The following is an 18,493-nucleotide window of genomic DNA, read 5'->3' on the forward strand; positions in this document are numbered from 1 at the left end:
AATTGCTAGTGTCCCAGGAAGGAAGAAAGATTGCTGGCCACAGACTGAGCAGTGGGCACCCCATCAGAAGGCATAGACTCTGGCAGACCCTCAACATCCAAAAGCCCCTCCACATCTGCATTTTATCTTCATATTTTCAGATTAGCAGTCTCTTCCTTATGGTTTGTGCATGCCAAATCATTTTTAGCAAAGGAATTCCTTTCCCACTGCATATAATCTTGGCATGACAAAATGAAGCAATTGGAGCCACCTCTGGGCAAGGGTTGGGCATTTTCTCCAAGTTTGGGTAGAGGTCTCACTCTGAATCTTGCTCACAGTGGTCCCCAGGAGGAAAATGATCAGAAAAGATTCATCTTAAAGTATGAAAAATTATCCCATAACATTCATTTTCTAGACTTTGGGGACTGTGTAGATCCCTATCCTTCCAGAAAACAAATGCAAATATTTCCTTTTTAATTTGAGCTACTCCAATTAATTGTGTGGAATTTATTTAATCTTCCAGTTTCTGGTGATTTTTCTTTTATCAAAGAAACTTTAGTATTTTAGTACAAATTTGCAAAAGGTCTAGGTTGGTACTGAGGCTAGAATTATTCTTATGGTATTTTGCTTTTATTTTTAATTTCTAAAATAAAATTTCTATACTTCCTGTGTTTTATGATCCTACAATATATTTTCATAGTAAGCATGTTTAATAATTAATAAAAAAGTAAAAATAAAATCTCCTGAATTCCCTAATTAAACTGTGATCCTTGCTATACTTCTTTGGCCATCCCTACATTGGTCTCCTTACACAATTCTGTGTTGTTTAACATGAATAATTTTGTATTATATGTGCCATTTCTATGGTGAATACATCTTACTTCAGTGCAGTCTTTTTTGTTTTGCTTCTCTCTCCTTTTCCTTTCATTTACCTTTGCCAATATAAACTGATACCTTCTCATAGCTTTCTCTCTCTATATAATTATAAATGATTATGTCATGTATACAACTGCATGCAGAGGTGCTGTTGTTTCAGAAAAATGGGATCATATCACTTCACTTTTCTGTCTCACTTCACCCTTTACAGATGAAATCTATTCAAGTTAACCTATTTCCACAGGAACTAGCATTCAATTCTGTGGTCAAATTGAGATTTATTCAACCATTTCCACATTCATGGGCAGTTTTATTTTTCAATTGTTGTTAAACTATGAATACTGGGGACAAATGATTGAAAATTGGTTTTACTGATAATATGATTGTATGCTTAGGAATCCCAAGAGAGTTTAATAAATAATTAACAAAATGAGTAAGGCTATTTGATAAGGAAGTAAGTACCTTAAAAAATAGGTGTACAAAATCAATAGCAAGTATGCTATACATAAAAAAGTGGAAAAAAGTAGTCATGTGTCACAAATCAATGTTTGGACCAGTGATGGATCACATACATGATGATGATCCCATAAAATTACAATGGAGCTGAAACATTCCTATTACCAGGGAGGCGGTAGCTGTCATAATGCAGGAGTACAACATATTACTTATGTGTTTATGGTGATGCTTATGTAAACAAACGTATGATGTTGCCAGTTATGTAAAGGTATAGCACATAAAATTATGTAAAGCATATAAAAATTGATATAATAATAATAAACAACTCTGTTGCTGGTTTATTTATTCATTCATTATATTTTTGTCATTAAAATACATTCCTTTTAATAATTGAGTCATTTGTAGAAAAATGAATGAGTCTTAAAAACCATAATGCTAAAATGAAAAAAAAAATCAGATGTAGAAAGTTAAATATCATATGGTTTATCTTATATGTGAAATCCAAAATATAAATAATTGAAAGAGTAAAGTAAAAGAGAGATGATAGGGAGATGATAGAAAATCTGGAAGTGTAGACCGTGGAGGTGAAAATCCAGAGAAAGGGAGAGAAGGAGGGCAGGAGGAGATGGGAGGAAAAAGGATCAACATGCAGTATGTATATGCACCAACCCCTTAAGATGAGTGCAATTATTGTGTATCAAAACATACACTAAAAATGAAATAAATAAAATGGTACCACCCTCTATATTTATCTAGCTTATATATATATATTATATATACATATATTCCTTCTACTTATAAAGTTTACAGCAAATAGTGTGCTATGTTATTCCAGAAGTAGCCACATATATCTTGTGTGTGTGAATACACTCTGTGATATTGGCATGACAAAAACCCCAAATGACACATTTCTCAGACGGCATCCCTACCATTAAGCAACTTATGACTGCAATCATCTATAGTAAAAATGAAATGAAATAGACTCCTTAGGAATAAACTTAACAATATATGGTATTCAGCCTAACATAAGAAAACTGTTGGCTCTAAAAGGACATAAAAGAGAAACAAATAGAACATTGCATATTTTCAGATGTAGTACTCACAGTCATAAAACAATGACTTCTTCCAAAGTTAATATGGAATGTATAAATATATTTAACTTAATTCCAATTAAAATTCTAATTTTTTAGTTGCTCTTTTGAAACAAGATAAAATATTCTTCCAGAAACTATGAAATGTTTGACAGTATTCAAGAAATGAATAAAGAAGACTAATGAGATAGCCCCTGTGGAGCAGATGTTAAAATACATTATGAAATCAATGTACAGAAAACAGGGTTATCCTGTCATAATTTTTCTTAATCCCACTGCTAAGTACAACAAAAAGTTCTGAACATTATATATAAAACAACATAAAAGGACTGAAAGTTGAAGAACAGGAAGCAGATATGTGAGTTAGGGATCTCAGGATGTAAAGAATAACAAAATGACAAGTTTCTTAGGTTTTCTTTTTGCTTCATCTCTCCTAGACTGAAGTTGAAGAAGTAGCAACCCATCAACAAATGTGAATACAGATCACAAAAAAAGAAAAGAAAAACAGTAAAAGCCCACTATCTGCTAAAAGGATGGACAAAAAAAATCCATGCTAAGACAAATCATAGGTGAAAACTAAAACTAAATATGAAGGAAAAAATCTGGAAACCACCAAGGGATGAGACACCCTATATACAGGGGAAAATAAATTTGAATACGATGAATTTATCATCAGAAACCACACAGGCCAGAAGGAAGAGTCATAACATTTTCAAATGCAGAAAGAAAAGACCAGTCAGCCCCATATCCTGCACCCTTTTAAAACATCCATCTGGAGTGAAGAGGGAAGGCACATTCTCGAATGAAGGAAAACTAAGAGAATTAAACTATAACAAGATGAAACTAAACAATGATGCTTCATGTGTAAGATAATACCTAAAGTAACCACTAGAAAATCTATATAAAATATTATAAATACAAATGGAATGTTAATGCAATTCCACAAAATAGCACATGAAAAGATGTCCAAAATCCTTAGTCATTAGAGAAATGCAAGTTAATATCACAAAGAGATGTTCTTTCCCAATATTACAATGTCCAAAACAAAGAATACTTACAACTCCAATTACTGCAAAGATGTGGGAACCTGGACCACTCACTCATGGTGGCTTCAATATTGTTTGCCAGTTTAATTTTTAAAGAAGTAAAACTGAAGGTGTAACTATTAAACAATTCAGCCGTCACACTGAAGGCATTTATCTCAGTGAAAGGGAAGCTCATATTCACACAAAGGCTGCATATAAGCTTATGGCAGCTTTACTCAACAGCCCCAAAGTAGAAACAACATATTTCTTCAAAGGATGAAGTTTTCACTGTGGTATGTCAATGCCACGGAAGGCTACTCTGCAATAAAAGGAAGTGACTGTTGGGCTGGGGATTTAGCTCAGTGGTTCTGCCACCTGCCTCACAAGTGCAAGGTCCTGAGTTCGATCCCCGGTACCAAAAAAAAAAAAAAAAAAAAATGGAAGTGACTGTTGGTACACACTGACCCTGTATGATTCTCCAGAGAATCATGCTAAGTGAAGAAGCCAATCTCAAGTATGATTCTACTTATTTAATATTCTTAGAACAAGACTGTCCTGTCTACAGATTTCTGAGACACTGGAGAAAATACCCAGAGACAGCTGGTGAGAAATAAAGCTTACTAAGACTTACTCAAAGCTACTACTAGAGGAAGATAAGATTGATTAATACTTCCTAATAGGGAAGGGTCCATGAGAAACACAGAGGAGTCCAACAGCACCAATCAGAATGTCCACCAGGGATGAGGTAATCGGTCACAGTGCCACTCAGCACATTCAAGAAGGACATGTACCATATAATAGGGCATCTCTACTTGCTATAAAGAAGGACAGATTTGAGACACTTGTGAAAAAATGGATGCACCTGGAAAATATAATGTTGAATGAAATGAACCAGATACTAAAGTTTAAATACCTTACAGTATCTCTCATTTGAGTAAAGCAAAGTACAAACAAAGAGAATAATAAAGGACAGATGGAAGGGTACAAGGGTATGGCTCTCTCACAACAGGGAAGTGGTCCAGAGTAAAAAGTGGGACAAGTGAGGACAGGAAGGGAAATAAGAATAAAGATATGCCATGTAACAGGAACCTAATAACCTCATTTAATGTAAACATTATATGCCATAACATGAGCTAAGATCAATAATATCAACAAGAATGAAAAATAGAATAGGGGAATTGGAGGAGGGAGGGAAGAGGAGGAAAGGAAAAAAGGATTTAAAAAAGAAACAAGCCATAGGGGCCAGGGATTTAGCTCAGTGTTTTCGTCGCCTGCTGTGCAAGCGCAAGGACCCAAATTCGATCCCGGTACCAAAAAAAAAAAAAAGAAAAGAAACAAGCCATAGAATATACCTGTAACCACCCCCCAAGGTGATTGTAAACTGCAAACACATACTAATAAAATTAAAAATTTAAAAATAGCATTGCTCAGCCAGGAGTATTTATTTAGCAAGAGCACTGAGCAGATGAAGTGGTGACAGGATAAATCCTAACACTCCATATCGCTCTGTTCCACCACCATGTCCAGTGGCAGCAGGCTGGACTGTAGCTCTTCTCCTCACTGTGCTCTACTATGTACCCAGTTCCTGCAGGGAGGGAATTTATAGATTGAACTACATGGCAGTAACATCATTAGCTGCATTGTTCCATTGTGTGACCAGCATCTCAAGGATCAGCTGACTTAACCTACAGGCAGAGAGGCAGGTTCTGCAGGTAACACTATTTTTCCCAGTTCCTAGTGTCCTCCAGGTTATACTTATCCCAACAGTCCAGTCCCTGCCCTCTTTCAAGGTCCCCTTGACTTGGCAGAAGTCTTGGGAACACAAAAGTTCTTCTTAGGGCACGATGCTAAATGCTCCAGTTGTTCTCAGGGACAATGGAAAAACAGTGATGGAACTGGAGAACAGGATGGGAGTGGCTGTGGACTAGGGAGGAGATGTGGATGGCTATTAAAGGACATGAGGGATCCTGGTGGTGATAGAAATGCTCTGTATCTTTTGTTTTTCCTTAAATTCTTTTATTGGTACATTTTAGGTATACGACACATTTACATTTATCATTGGGTACTTGTACCTGTACATGATGTATCTTGATTCTTATTTTTTCCCCATTCCCTGTCCTCTCGTCACCCCTTCCACCCTTCCCTAATTTACAAAGATTTAGTTTCCATTTTTTTCTTTTCTCATAATTTTTCCTTTCCCTTCTTTCCTTTCCCCTTCCCCTCCCACTTCCCCTACCCCTTTGCACCTTTTTTTCCTATTTCAAATTATCAATTATTCATGTTTTAATCATTTTAATCCTTTATTTACACTTTCAGATTCTCACACCCAAGAAACTATTCAATATTTACACGTGTGTCATATTTATTTCACTTAAGAGTATGGCCTCAATATGCATCCATTTAACTATAAATGCCTCTAGTTTGTCGTTCTTTATGGCTGAGTAGTACTCCATTTTATAAAAAACCACATCTTCTTTATTCAGTCTCCAGTTGATGGGCACTTGGGCTGTTTCCAAGCTTTAGCTATTACAAACTGTGCTGCTATAAACATGGGTGCACATATATTTCACAGAACTGGAGAAAACAATACAAAAATTCATTTGGAACCGGAAAAGACCTAGAATTGCTCTGTATCTTGACTGGTTGTGATACTGTACGGATGCCACCACTGGAGGAAACTTAGTAAAGTTTACAGAACTATCTGTATTACTAAAACTGCTTGTGTATCTACCATTATCACAAAAGAAACATTTTTTAAAAATAGTTGAAAGAAAGTGGTCTGCCCTTCTGACTGTCCCTACTTTCTAGAACTGACAAGGATTGTGGACACGTGACTGTCCAGGGACCTGAATGCAGAGAATGGTAGTTCCCCAACAAGTAGGTGCTAAGAGGTGCATCTTGTCCCTCCTGCTCCTGTCTTCACTCCCAGTGTCACTGGAACCATCAATCCATTTTGGTTTTGTTTCTAGGATTGACCAGTGGTAGGAAAATTCACATTACTGTGGTGTTGTTTGAACTTTCATTTTTCCCAATAACTGCTACAATTTTCCTGGTTTTACTAGTTTTTTTGTTTTCTTGCTTTCCTTTTTTTCCCACACATATATATTAGCCACTTACATTTCTTTTGCTTGTATACTTGTTCATCTTTTATACTGGTTATGTCTACTTTGGACCAAATATAAGGACATATCACATATTAGGGATATTAACATTATGCTTAGTATTTGGTGGCAAGTACTGTCTTTAAAATACTTACCTGGGTATCTGGTAATTTTTGCTGTTTAAGGACTCAAATGACATACTGTCAAATCTGTAGGTGTTCTTCCTTATAGCTATCAGATTCTGTGTTTAGATTAAGAATACCTTGCCTATCATCAAACTCTTTCAGTTTTTATTATTCCTCACAGATTTTTGTGTAGCATTTTTTCATTGTATACAATTAAATAATCCATAAAGTTGATCTATAACTTTATTTTGGCTTTTCAAAATTGTCTAAAGTCATTTCTCTTGGAATATAGAATCTTTTGCCATTTTTATTTTCTTTTTCAATTTTTACTTTTTATTAGTGCATGTTTGCAGTACATAATATTTACACCCCCTGTGTGGAGTTGGTCTGTGCACATAACACATCCTAATTCTTTTTTCATCCCCTTTCCTCCCTCCGCTTCTTCCAGCCACTGATTTTCAGTGCCATCTTTTTTTTTTTTTTTCATACTGGGGATAGAACTCAGGACCTTGCCCTTTCGAGGCAGGCAGTGGTACCAGTGAGCTAAGTCCCCAGCCCTTCAGTGCCATCTTATTGCACATTAGCATCCCATGTATGCAGGAGTCTCTGGTCCCTCTTCCACTCCATTGATTTATCTTCCTTTTCCTAGGCCAGTACCAACTGCCCACTTCTGGTAGCTTTAGCATCATTTAGGGTTTCTAGCAGGGAACAGCACAACGCATCCTCCATTTACTACCACCACAGTGCCTCCTCCTGTCTTCTTTACCCCCAGTGTTGAACCTCTGTTTCTCAACAGTCTCTTTTCTTTAATGAAGGGTTCCCGTGCCACTGCCCTATTGAAAGGAGTTCCAGAACCCATGGTCTGTTGTAAGTTACCTTTAGGTTTGGACCTCTTCTTGGTCATTTCCTCCTATTTGTATTAAGCAACTCATTTTATCTCGGATGTTTTGGTTTGGTTTTGCTTATCTACATGAAATGGAAAACACAAAACCACTTATGTCATATTAGTTGTAAAAACTGAAAATGCATTTAACATGCTTAGCATAGTGGTATGTGATAATCACCCAACAAATACTGAATCTTAGTAATATTACTATTATTATTGGCTATAGTGCTATTTCCCTAGTTGTTATCAATCTCTCTTTGCTTCTGTTCCTATCATTCTTAATGCTTATATTTGTGCATTAGTAGTCTGCTTTGAGGTATTTTGCTTTGTGAACATATCATCTTCCCACACTAGGTCTTAAGCCTAGTCTTATGTTCTTCAACAATCAAAATAAGAGCTTGTGTTTAGATGTCCCCCCAAACCTTCATGTTGTTGTAAGTGGGTCTTTTCAGAGGTGGCTGACTCTAAAATGTGTGATAGATTCATGGTTTAATGGTAGGATTAAGGGTAGGTGATTTCTAAATCAATCCACTGATTGGTTTGGCACCACCCCAGTCCTGGTATACTAGATACAATATAAGGGGAAGAAAAAGGCTTTGTTTGTCCCTCATTGCTTTACTACCTTCTGCCCACCATGAACTGTTTCTCCTCTGTGACACCACCCTGCCTTGGAGCCAGCAATTACGGATTAAAACCTCTACAAACTGTGAGCTGCATAAATCTTTCATCTTTTAACTTTGGGTGTTGGGGATTTTGTCTCAGCAATAAGTAACTAAGACAGTAATTAATAAAGTAAACTAACTGATAGTCTGGCTAACAATTTTCTTACATGGTCACAATGTAAAAGATAAGAAAAAACCCAAAATGTTTTGGTTACTCTCACAAACCACACCATACTCAACTCAGAAGACTTTATCTCTGGTCACCAGAATGCATGAAGGTTTTTCCCCACACACATAGAAATTCTCTAGTCAGACACAGGTGGGTATCCTATTATTCAATTCAACTCCAACACTATGTACTGGAAATATCCATTGTATTAGGGGTTCAGTCCCATGAGACTGCACCCACTGGATATGGCAGTCACAAGTTTGGGCCTTCAGCACTTTTCATTGTCTGGTTATATATGGGGGTTTCCATGCCTCCTTCGCCTTAGGTATGACTAATTTTGTAGAGAAGCTCAGGGAAACTCAAGAAAAGCCTTTGCATATGGTCATCCATTTGTTATAAAAGATACTGCAAAGGCTACAGATGAACTGCCAGATGGATGGGTCACAGAGGGCTGTTTGTGTGGGAAGAGATCACTGTGCCAATGCCCTCTCCAAGTGGGTGTGCCACCTCCAGGCAATTCCACTTGTTCAGCTGTCTGGAAGGTCTCCAAGCCTTGTTCTTTGCAATTTTTTGGAGACATCATTACATATATTTAACTGGTTGCATCACTGATAATTGGTCATCAACTTAATCTTTAGCCCCTTTCCTCCTTGGAGATTGGGGATGGGGTTTAAAGTTTCAATCCTCTAATCACATGGTTTGTTCCCCTGGCAACCAGCCCTGCCCTCAGCCTTTCCAGGAGTCCACTAAGAGTGGCTTCATCAGAAAAAAGAGATGCTCCTATCGTTCGGGAAAATTCCAAGGGATTTAGGAGGGCTGTATCAGAGGATCCTAATATTCAGGAAATTACTCAGGTTTTGGAAGCTCTTGGTCAGGAACTGAGATTGAAAAGCAAATATTAGAAATATTAGATTTCTGGGTTCCCCTATTTATAAGGAATTTAGAAGCTCTACATTAGTAACTGAGGACAGAAACCAGTGTATGTGTTTCTTAATTATCTCACTCTAGGTAATGATTAACTTTATGTACCTTAGGTAAATATACTTGGTTATTATGAAATACAGTTCATTTCACCTCCAGATCATTGCCCTAAACACAACTGTGTCTTCTAAGTGCCTGAGGTCAAGGTTGTGCTACAATTTTCTGTGTGTCACTATGTGTATCTGTGGGTCTGTGCTTGTCTCTGAGGTTAGGGAGAGGTGGTATCTCACTCTAGGGGAAGCTCTGACTCTTCATGGAAGGAGTGTTTGCCTCAGAGGAAGATGATGTGAGTATGAACCATTAACTCATTGATTCCAAACCTGCTAACAGAAAGGAATCTGCACAAGAAGAAGCCAGGGACTTGGGGAGCCAAACAAAAGGTGCTGAGCTCTGTTCTGCTGAAGTCTCAGGGCTGGCCTGCTTCTGAGAGCGACCCTGAATCCAGTGCCCATGAGGCCACAGAGGTAGGACACAACAAGAAGAAGAAATAAGAACAACAGAAAATGAGATAAGGAGGAAGAAGAAAGGAGAGAGAAGGGTGAAGGGGCAAAGAGGAAGTCGAGTGACACTGGGATCCCCTCGGCCAGGGTCCTTCACGTTAGCCCAAAGTATTCACTTCTTCTTTGCCAGATGGCCCACACTTGCAAGATGACACACAGAGATGCTTCTGCCCACCCTGCATCAACCCACCATTTGGAAATATCTCTTTGATTATAGCTGCCACAAAAGCCCAGGCGCAAGCAACAAATAATTATCTCCCAGTTCCTCTACTGATCCAGGTACAGCTCAAGCCAGAATTCTTTTTCACCTTTTTCTTTTCCTTCTGCACACACATTCTCTGAGCAGCTTCTGGGACCTGTGGTGGAGCTGTACTCTGAGGACTCCAAGTTGATAAAAGAAAAAAAAAGTCCTGAAAGAGTTTCCTGAGCACCCAACGGCACAGTAGCCAGGAAATGTTAGTGATCCCCTTCAAAACAAAGACAAGAACTTCATGATTTTCTAAAAATAAATTCAGTGACTGAATATTTTAATGGAAAATTACATAATTAGTAAAGTCAATGGATAAAGAACAGATTTTGAGAAAATATTTACAATACATATATATGATAAAGCGTTAATATTTATCAAAACCTTTTATAAATTTATCATGAAAGACAACTGCTCAATGGAAACAAATAAAAAAGAAAACTCATAGAAGAGCAAATCCAAGTAATCAATTCACTTGTTAACATACTAGACCTCACTAGGAGTAAAGAAAAGGCAAGTTAAAATAACAATATCTCTCCAATATCTAAGAATGAAGAATCACAGATCCAGTTTAGTTGAACTGGTTTTTTGTTTGTTTGTTTTGTTTATTTTGTTTTGTTTGGAAAGCCCTTTTATAGGCTTTGTAGAATTGTGGAATTCTGGTCTGTTTGCTCTCAGCAAGGCCTTGGAGTAACAGCCTCATCCAGAGATCTTGACAAGTGCCATCTCTCTGCTGAGATGGGCCTGGGGAAATTGGCCTCCATGTATGATGGCTCACTGCTCCTTATTCCCCCAGAGCCCACCTTCATCTGCCTCAGAGAAGTGCAATGCATAACCTAGGAAGGGCTGACAGCTCACTTTGCCCCTCAACTGGCAGCAGGGTTGCAGGACATCTTCATGGAGCCAGGCACAGAATACTGAGTCAGAGCCATCTGGGGATAACCTGGCTGGGGTTGTGTCTGTCTAGGATGTGAATGAGACGATCAGCATGATCTTACACCCCATCCCATCTTCTTTCCAATACTGCAGCCCAGCTGTCTGTAGCACAAGGACTTGCTTTTCCAAACTTGCCAGGCTGCAGGTTAACTTATTCTCCCCAGTTTATACTTCTGGCTTCATGGGAAAGAGCCTCCCGTGATTCTTCCCATGTGAGGCTTCTATGCTTTTCCTGGGCTGGATCCAAAGTAAACACTTCAGTCTTCTGCAGGGCCTTTGGGAACTGCTCTCCAAGTTCCTCTCCCCATTAGTCTCACTTTGTGGTATTCTTGCTCTTGTGTAGTCCACTCCTCTGTCCACTGGACTCTCAACCTGTGGAATCAGTGAAAGTAACACATTGTGAATTCTGAAACTGAGTCATGAGAAGGCTTTAAGCTTCCACCTGGGCCTCTTGGAATGCCTGAGACATCCCCTCTTCAGGCCCAGCCATCATGCTTTGGAGCTACCATGGAGGGCACACTGGCTCCAGCCTCACAGACCCCCAGAATGCAACTAGTATCACTGTCAGGCCCATTGGAGAGCTGACTGCCCAGCCTAGCTGACCTTGCTGATGGCCAGAGGCTCAGCCTCTAATAGAAAGCGATATGACAGTCCCCCACCCTGTAAGAATGACCACAACCCACAGGATCAGTAAGAGTCATAATAGATATGTGTTTCAAATTGGTGAGTGTTGGAGTGTTTTGTTATGTGTCAGTAGACAACTGGAAGAGTCTTATTGAAGGCTGTGAGAAGTGGCCAAATCCATCCTAACTTTTTCTAAGATTCCTAATACTAACACCTTGAAGAATGAGTGGTCTGAATTTTAAAACAAACAGAAGACACTTGAGCTAGTTGGTGCATTACGGAATGAAAGGGCGTGCTGATCTGTCTGCCTGAAGTAGAGGGCTCCCTCTCACTGCCCTTCTCCAGACACCAGCTCTGTTAGCTCCATGCCACTGACACTCCTCTCCTACTTCTAGGTATAAATTATGCAATTTTCTTGGTGTTGTTATTCAGTTGAAAAAGAGAGAGAAATCCCATCTGAAAATGGAGCTTAAGCAATAGAAGAAAATGCACTGAATCACTTTATTTAAAACAGCAGACAAAACTTGAATCTGGACTTATAAAAAGCTATTACTTCGCTCTCCATGGATCTGCTTCCTCTTCAGCTCTTCTTCTTGCCCTTTTGGTACTATAGTTCAGAATTCCTTCTTTATTTTTACCAGTTACAATCTTCACATTGCAGAATAGTTATAGCTAGATTTCAATCTTAGCCCAGCCCCTTAATAGCTGTGTGACCTTGAGCATACTCAATAGCTCTGGCTTTAATTTCCTTTTCTGTAGAATGGGGACAATATTGGCCTCTGTTCTGTAGGGTTGTTGTATTAAGTTAAGAAATGTATGGAAAACACTTAGATCTGTGTCCATTCAAAAATAAGAGCTCTACAAGTGCTGTTGCTGTTTCTATCAACAGTAGCAGTACTGGCTAACAGGAGTAATACTATCTATTATTCAAGAACAGTACAGACAAGGAAATCTCTACTCCAGCTTTCCCTGGGGGTCCTTGGCTCTCATCTTGTTCCCTGAACACACTACAGGGTCCCCAAAGAGAAGATGTACTAATTGGTTGAAGATGTGAGAGCACAGGTCTGGAGCCAGGATAGGGTCAGTGATACAAGGCTAGGAAACAGGGAGCTCTGTCAGGGAGGGGAACAGGGGGAATGAGTTTGAGAAAGTGATGGACACCACCCTGGAAGGGAACTCCCAGTACCCAGGACTCACTGCCATACTGCTGTGGCCAGCTTGGGAACACAACCCTAGCTTTCCCCAAAGGCCATGGACGACAAGACCAAGCTTCATCGATCCAATTTGAGATGAGAGTTGTGGCCATGCTCCACTGAGCATCTGTCTCTCGTGAGCTGACTGTTCTTAGCAAAGACTGGCCATCAGCAGAGCAGCAGGGAAGCTCCTCTGAGCTGGCTTCTCACCACACCAGACTTTCCCCAACTCTGTGCTGGCAGAGAGACTGCACTTGGCTGAGACTACACACAGCCCTGCGTAGGTCCTTCCTTCTCGGGTGGAAAATTCTCCAAGATCCAGACCTCAAGTCTGCCCAGCTCCAGGTTGTCATTCTAATTGTGGATGCAGATGGATTTGTACTTTCCCCAGCAACCTGGTTCACAAAATCTGTAGCCCATAAATCCCTTCCCTACAGGGTGAGTGGGAAACGCCACATTACAAATGATACATGTTGTTTCTTTGGTCTCAATAAAATATTTGTCTCTCTTGTACATAGTTAATTGTTAATTAAAAGCATGATGAATTATAGCTGCCTATAATTAATTTACTGAGACTTTTGTGAAACATGACTGTAAGTCTTTCTCCAGACTTATTTTGTTGTAGAAAGCACAGGTAGAATTGGATCCTATACCAATTCTTCCATGGCCTGCAGTGTGTTAAGTGTTAGATTGGGGAGGTTGGGGGAAGGCGTCGATGGTAGCATAATGGAAGGACCGCCTGCATGGGGACAGCATCTGGTGTCTGTGTGATCTATCTCTCACTGCACAAGGTAAGTGGCTCCCAATTCTGAAAAGTGAAGCCATCCACACAGGCAGCCCATACAGGCCTGGGAAGGAGCAGAGAATTCAATTCAGGTCCCAAGCAGGTTACTTTCAAGCTAGAGAAAGAGGTAGTCTATGAGGAGCAGGTTAGGTCTGGTCTTTTGTGGATATAACGTTGGGGTGGGAGAATAAATTACCAGCCGGTCATGAATTATCCGAAAGGGCTCTCCTTTGGTCCAGATGACTACAAAGACTGAAATCCTGAAAGTTCTGTGAGTTTATTTTATAACACATTTGTCACCTAAGGCTCCTAGAGGAATAACTATACTCTAAGGTGGACATTCTAACCACATAGGTGCTCACCTATGGCAGAACAACCTGTAGCAATGAAGACTCACTCCCTCCTCCAGCAACTTCTGTTATCCTCACAATTTCCAAACAGGAACTGTGCCAAGAAGCAAAGAGAACTGATTTTCACCACATTTTATCAATAATGTGTAATTAAAATTTCCTTTCATTTTTCAAATTATTGATATTTTTCTTTTTTCCCCTTCCTGTTTGCATGTTGACTATACCCATAATTCATGAAGTTTCCCATAAGGTCAATCTATTCAGGAGCCACTTTCTCCCTGGGCTCACTGTCCTGCCTCACACCTGCCTCCTCTCTATCCCAAGGCTCTTCCCAGTCCCCACATCCAACTCCATCAGTACAAGCTCCTCTTCACCAGAGCCATCCCTCCTACCTTCAGGGCCCCACATCCCCCTTCCCATCTTCTTGCCTTTCTGGTGCCCTATGCATCCTTGCACTCCTCACGTCCTCCTATCTACTTCTTTCTGCAGACCTCTGATGTCCATGGAAGAATCACACACACCCTGATTCCATTGCATCACTTCACCTGGAGCTATTTTACCACTGTCTTAGGATATACAGAGATTCAGCACTCTTATTCAACACAGACCTTCCTCTGCCTAAATGTCTGAGATTAGGAGAGAGCTCCCATCACTCCCACCAATGTGACCATGCAAGTTGACAAGTAGTGTCTCTAGTTTTGAGGGAGTAATGTGTAGCATCTGAAAATGGAAGAAAAAGCCTGAATGATGCCTGCCCTCTCAGGTCTCATCTCCCTGGGTGACCCCAGGGACATGTGGGAGGCAGATGATGCCAGCCATCGGGCAATAGCATGACTGTCCTTAGAGCTTCTCTAGATGGGGTACTAACCCAGACGATGCTTACTAGTGAAGAACAACCTAGGGGATCTTTGTTTTGTCTTATTTTGAGAGGAACTCATTCCACCTTTACCATCTTCCTAAGCAGAGAAGTATTTTAATCATCACTCATCTCCATTCACATAAGTCACAAGAACTACAATGTTTGTACCATACCGAAGTCAGAAGCACAGAGAAGAATATAAGCAAGAAGCATCCGAGCCAGCTGGTTTGAAATAAGGAGAGATGATAAACAGGCTTGAAGAGTTCTGGTTCAAAATGATGGTTGGCACCACCTCCCAGGGCAGCTTCTCTCAACCTCTCACTAAAATATGGATGAAACAGAGGGAAACAAGAAAATATCGCATGGCAAATGAAGTCATACACACCTGCTAGACACTAAGAATAATGTATCCTAATTTTGATGTAGATGAAGTCAACTTGAAAAATCCTACTAAGGCTTCCATCAAAAGGAAACTGCCCTGTAATGTTATAAAACAGAGACCACCTTAAAAAAATGTAGGGGAGAGAAATGAATGCCTTCTCCACCATTTGTCTCTTGATTTAGGAACCTAAATACAATCAGAAAACTGGGAAACAGTCCAAATATTTCCACATAAAATGATGCTCTATAAAATAGGCTTAACACTGATCCAATATTCCTTCATCCAGACAGGTACTTTTAACATAGAGTAAAACAAGCAAAGCCAAGAAAATGTTGAAGCAAAATCGTGGTAAAGGAAACCAGTGTTGCTGGTACGTTCTGGGATGTTTAGTGCCTATAAATGAGTACTGTAAATAAAAGCAAGGATCCCAAGGTTTGTATCAAAGTCATAATCAATTCCAATTGCTGAAATTGCAGATTTTATTACTTCATTGTACAGGAACCTGGGAGTCCATTAAGTAGAAAAAAAGAAATACCAGATGAAAGGATTGATGTGAGCAGCTCAGCCTCATTCCTGCCATAGGTTAAAGGAAGGGATTCAGGGATCCAATCACTGCCCAACTGCAACCCACTTGACCAGTCAGGATACCTTCTATGTTCGCCAGAGCTTGGTACTATTAATGTCACTTGAAGCTGATGAATTACATGGAAACGTTAAGATTCCCAGGGTTCACTGTCATCAACTTCTCTCAGGCTCTGCTCCTGAGAATGTAACACTCATAACCTGTGATATCCATACCTCCCAGTGTGGAATACACCTCCAGCACATTTGTCTCCTTACCCCACACATAGTGAAATTTGTCTCTGAACTGTTAAAGCCATAGGGGGTGTTAGAGTAGAATGACCCTGTTGCCATCTCAAAAATCATGTCTTATCATGTAAAATACAGTGGGGAAAAAGTATGAGCACAGAAACCTCCCACTTAGTTCAGGCAAGGTGCCTGAGAGGAAGGCTGTCAGGTCTTGTTTTACAGACTGTTTTCTCTGGTCTCAAAAGAACTTGGAGTAAGCACGACAGGCAATGAGGAAGAAAGAATAAACTAATCTGAAATAAGTCTCAATAAAGCCTGTAACCCTGACCTAGTAGGGTGGCCACCTCTGGAGGCAGCTTGAGTCTTGATACAGAAACCCAGTTCTCCCCAAACCAGGAGGCAAAAGATAGTTCTTCTAGCCAGAAAGAAGGATACCACCACAGGAGGTAGCTTAGTAGAAGGCTGGAGAGAGAAGGGAGGGCTGTCCTTGGAGCCTGTAGTCTGAGGCTAGATCAGAGGCATTAGGTAATTAAGGGAAAAAAGGAGGGCCTACCTGGGAGCCCCCTCTCTGGGACCAGATCCGCCTTCTGAGTTAAACATTAGTCCAGGGCCAGGATGACCACATATAAATACAATAGGAAAACGTAAGCAGAGGTAAAAGGTAAGGCGAGCTCATGCACAATAAGTCCCTGGGCATGTACCCATGGTCTTCTGCAACCATTGGCTGACCCTAATTTTAATCACCATGTGACTGACCATGCAGATTTGACCCTTGTGGGCTTTGGATGCCAGGACTCTTCCTCCTAGAGCCATTAAAGGTTCAAAACTCCACTTCCTGACTGAGGAGCTGAGTAAAGCCACTCATTTGCAGGAGTCAGATCTCAGACCAAATCCTTGATCTGCCCTCAACCCTGAAGTTTAAAAGCTCAACACCAAGTCCCCTTATTGCTCTGAGCTCTTTTCATTGGCCTGCTTCCACCCTGTGGAGTGTATCTTGTCTTTTCTCTTTCAAGTAAATAATTGTTCTTGCTGTAACCTTTGGGTGTCCTGCTCAATTCTTTGGGAGATCGGGAACCTGGAGAATGCCCCCAACAGAGAAATCACAAGGACAGCAGCAGGGAGGAGGAGCCTCAGATCCTACAGAAGCAGTGTGGCTCCTGAGTAGTGTGACTTCCAGCACTAGATAAGCCAAGTAGAACCCCTGGAAGGGAAGGAGGCAGGAGGTTGAAGGCTATCTTAGCATGGCACTGAGAGTTAGCCTAGCCTTCACTTCCCATAAGGGCACACGCATGGGAAACTGGTGGCAGTGACAAGGAGTTTCTTTCTTCTAGAACTGGATGAGAGGAGCTCCAGTTCCTTGGCAGTAGAAATTGATTTGTGGGACCGCATAACTCTGTAATCATAAAAGCTCCCCCAGCCCCAACATAGTGACTGATTGTGAGTTAATAGTTAAAATGTGCTTGTTAGTTCTGTGACACTAGATAAAATCTGTAACAAACATAGGGTTCCTAAGTGAATTACCAACTCCTCATTTGTCCAAAACTGATGTTCCAGACATAGCTATCTATAAGACAATCTGCAAACATCTTTTGACTATCAACATTTTTTTCTCTTTTCTGTAAGTTCTGCTTGCTAACTTCCCCTGCAACCCCCTATAAAACAGCCTCGGACTCTGAGCCAGTTAGTTGCCTCTCTAAGCTATTTTGCTTTGGGAGTGCCGTCTGGCCAGACTAATAAAGGTCTGTTTTACTTTCCAACTTGTCCAGTGTGTTCCTTCCCAGGTGTTCTTCGCTGCAGTCAGCTCCTCGGGGGTTTGGTAAGGCCCTCGGTCTTACAGATTTTGATTTTGAGCCCAGAATTACAAAACCCAATCTCCATCTCACTGGACACATAAGACAGTAGGAGTGCTAGGAACATGGAAGGGTCAAACTAAAGATGGCCATGGCTCAGACCCTAGCCTCAGCCACTCTGCCACCAGATCTCTGTCCCTCAGAATGCTCTGGCTTGATGTCTGGTCACAGGGATGTTCATAACCGTCACCCATATCATAGAAGTTAATCTGATTCAGTGGTTTTCAATCCTGATTATTAGAATCACTTGCAGAACTATTTGAAAAAAATCTCCAATTGAAGACCAAGTAAGTTAGAATCCCTGAAGTTGAGATCCAGGGATCATTATTTTATAAAGTTCTCTAGGGGAGCCCTCATGATCACCATGGAGAAACACTCTTCTAGACTTCCCTTTCCCAGTCCCTCTTTGGTCCTCTATCTCTTGCCATAGGAGCTGCTCCTAGGCAGTTTCCATGGAACAAAATGCCCTTAAGAGTACATGTTTGGGGTGCCGGGGATTTAGCTTAGTGGTTTCTCCAACTGCTGTGCAAGCGTAAGGACTCGAGTTTGCTCTCCGGTACTAAAAAAAAAGAGTAAATGTTTGGAGTTTGGATCCTAAGAACTGTTT

General features: G+C 40.4%; 1 long non-coding RNA gene across 1 annotated transcript in view; it reads left to right on the forward strand.

Moving 5' to 3' along the window:
* LOC147821253 (uncharacterized) overlaps positions 1 to 18,493 on the forward strand; it is a 139,282-nt gene that overhangs the window by 116,368 nt on the left and 4,421 nt on the right. The gene's annotated exons all lie outside the window — the stretch shown is intronic.

Source organism: Heterocephalus glaber, unplaced genomic scaffold, assembly GCF_053883595.1.
Source record: "Heterocephalus glaber isolate CG9 unplaced genomic scaffold, H.glaber_assembly_v1.0 deba00001755, whole genome shotgun sequence".
Lineage (NCBI taxonomy): Eukaryota > Metazoa > Chordata > Mammalia > Rodentia > Bathyergidae > Heterocephalus > Heterocephalus glaber.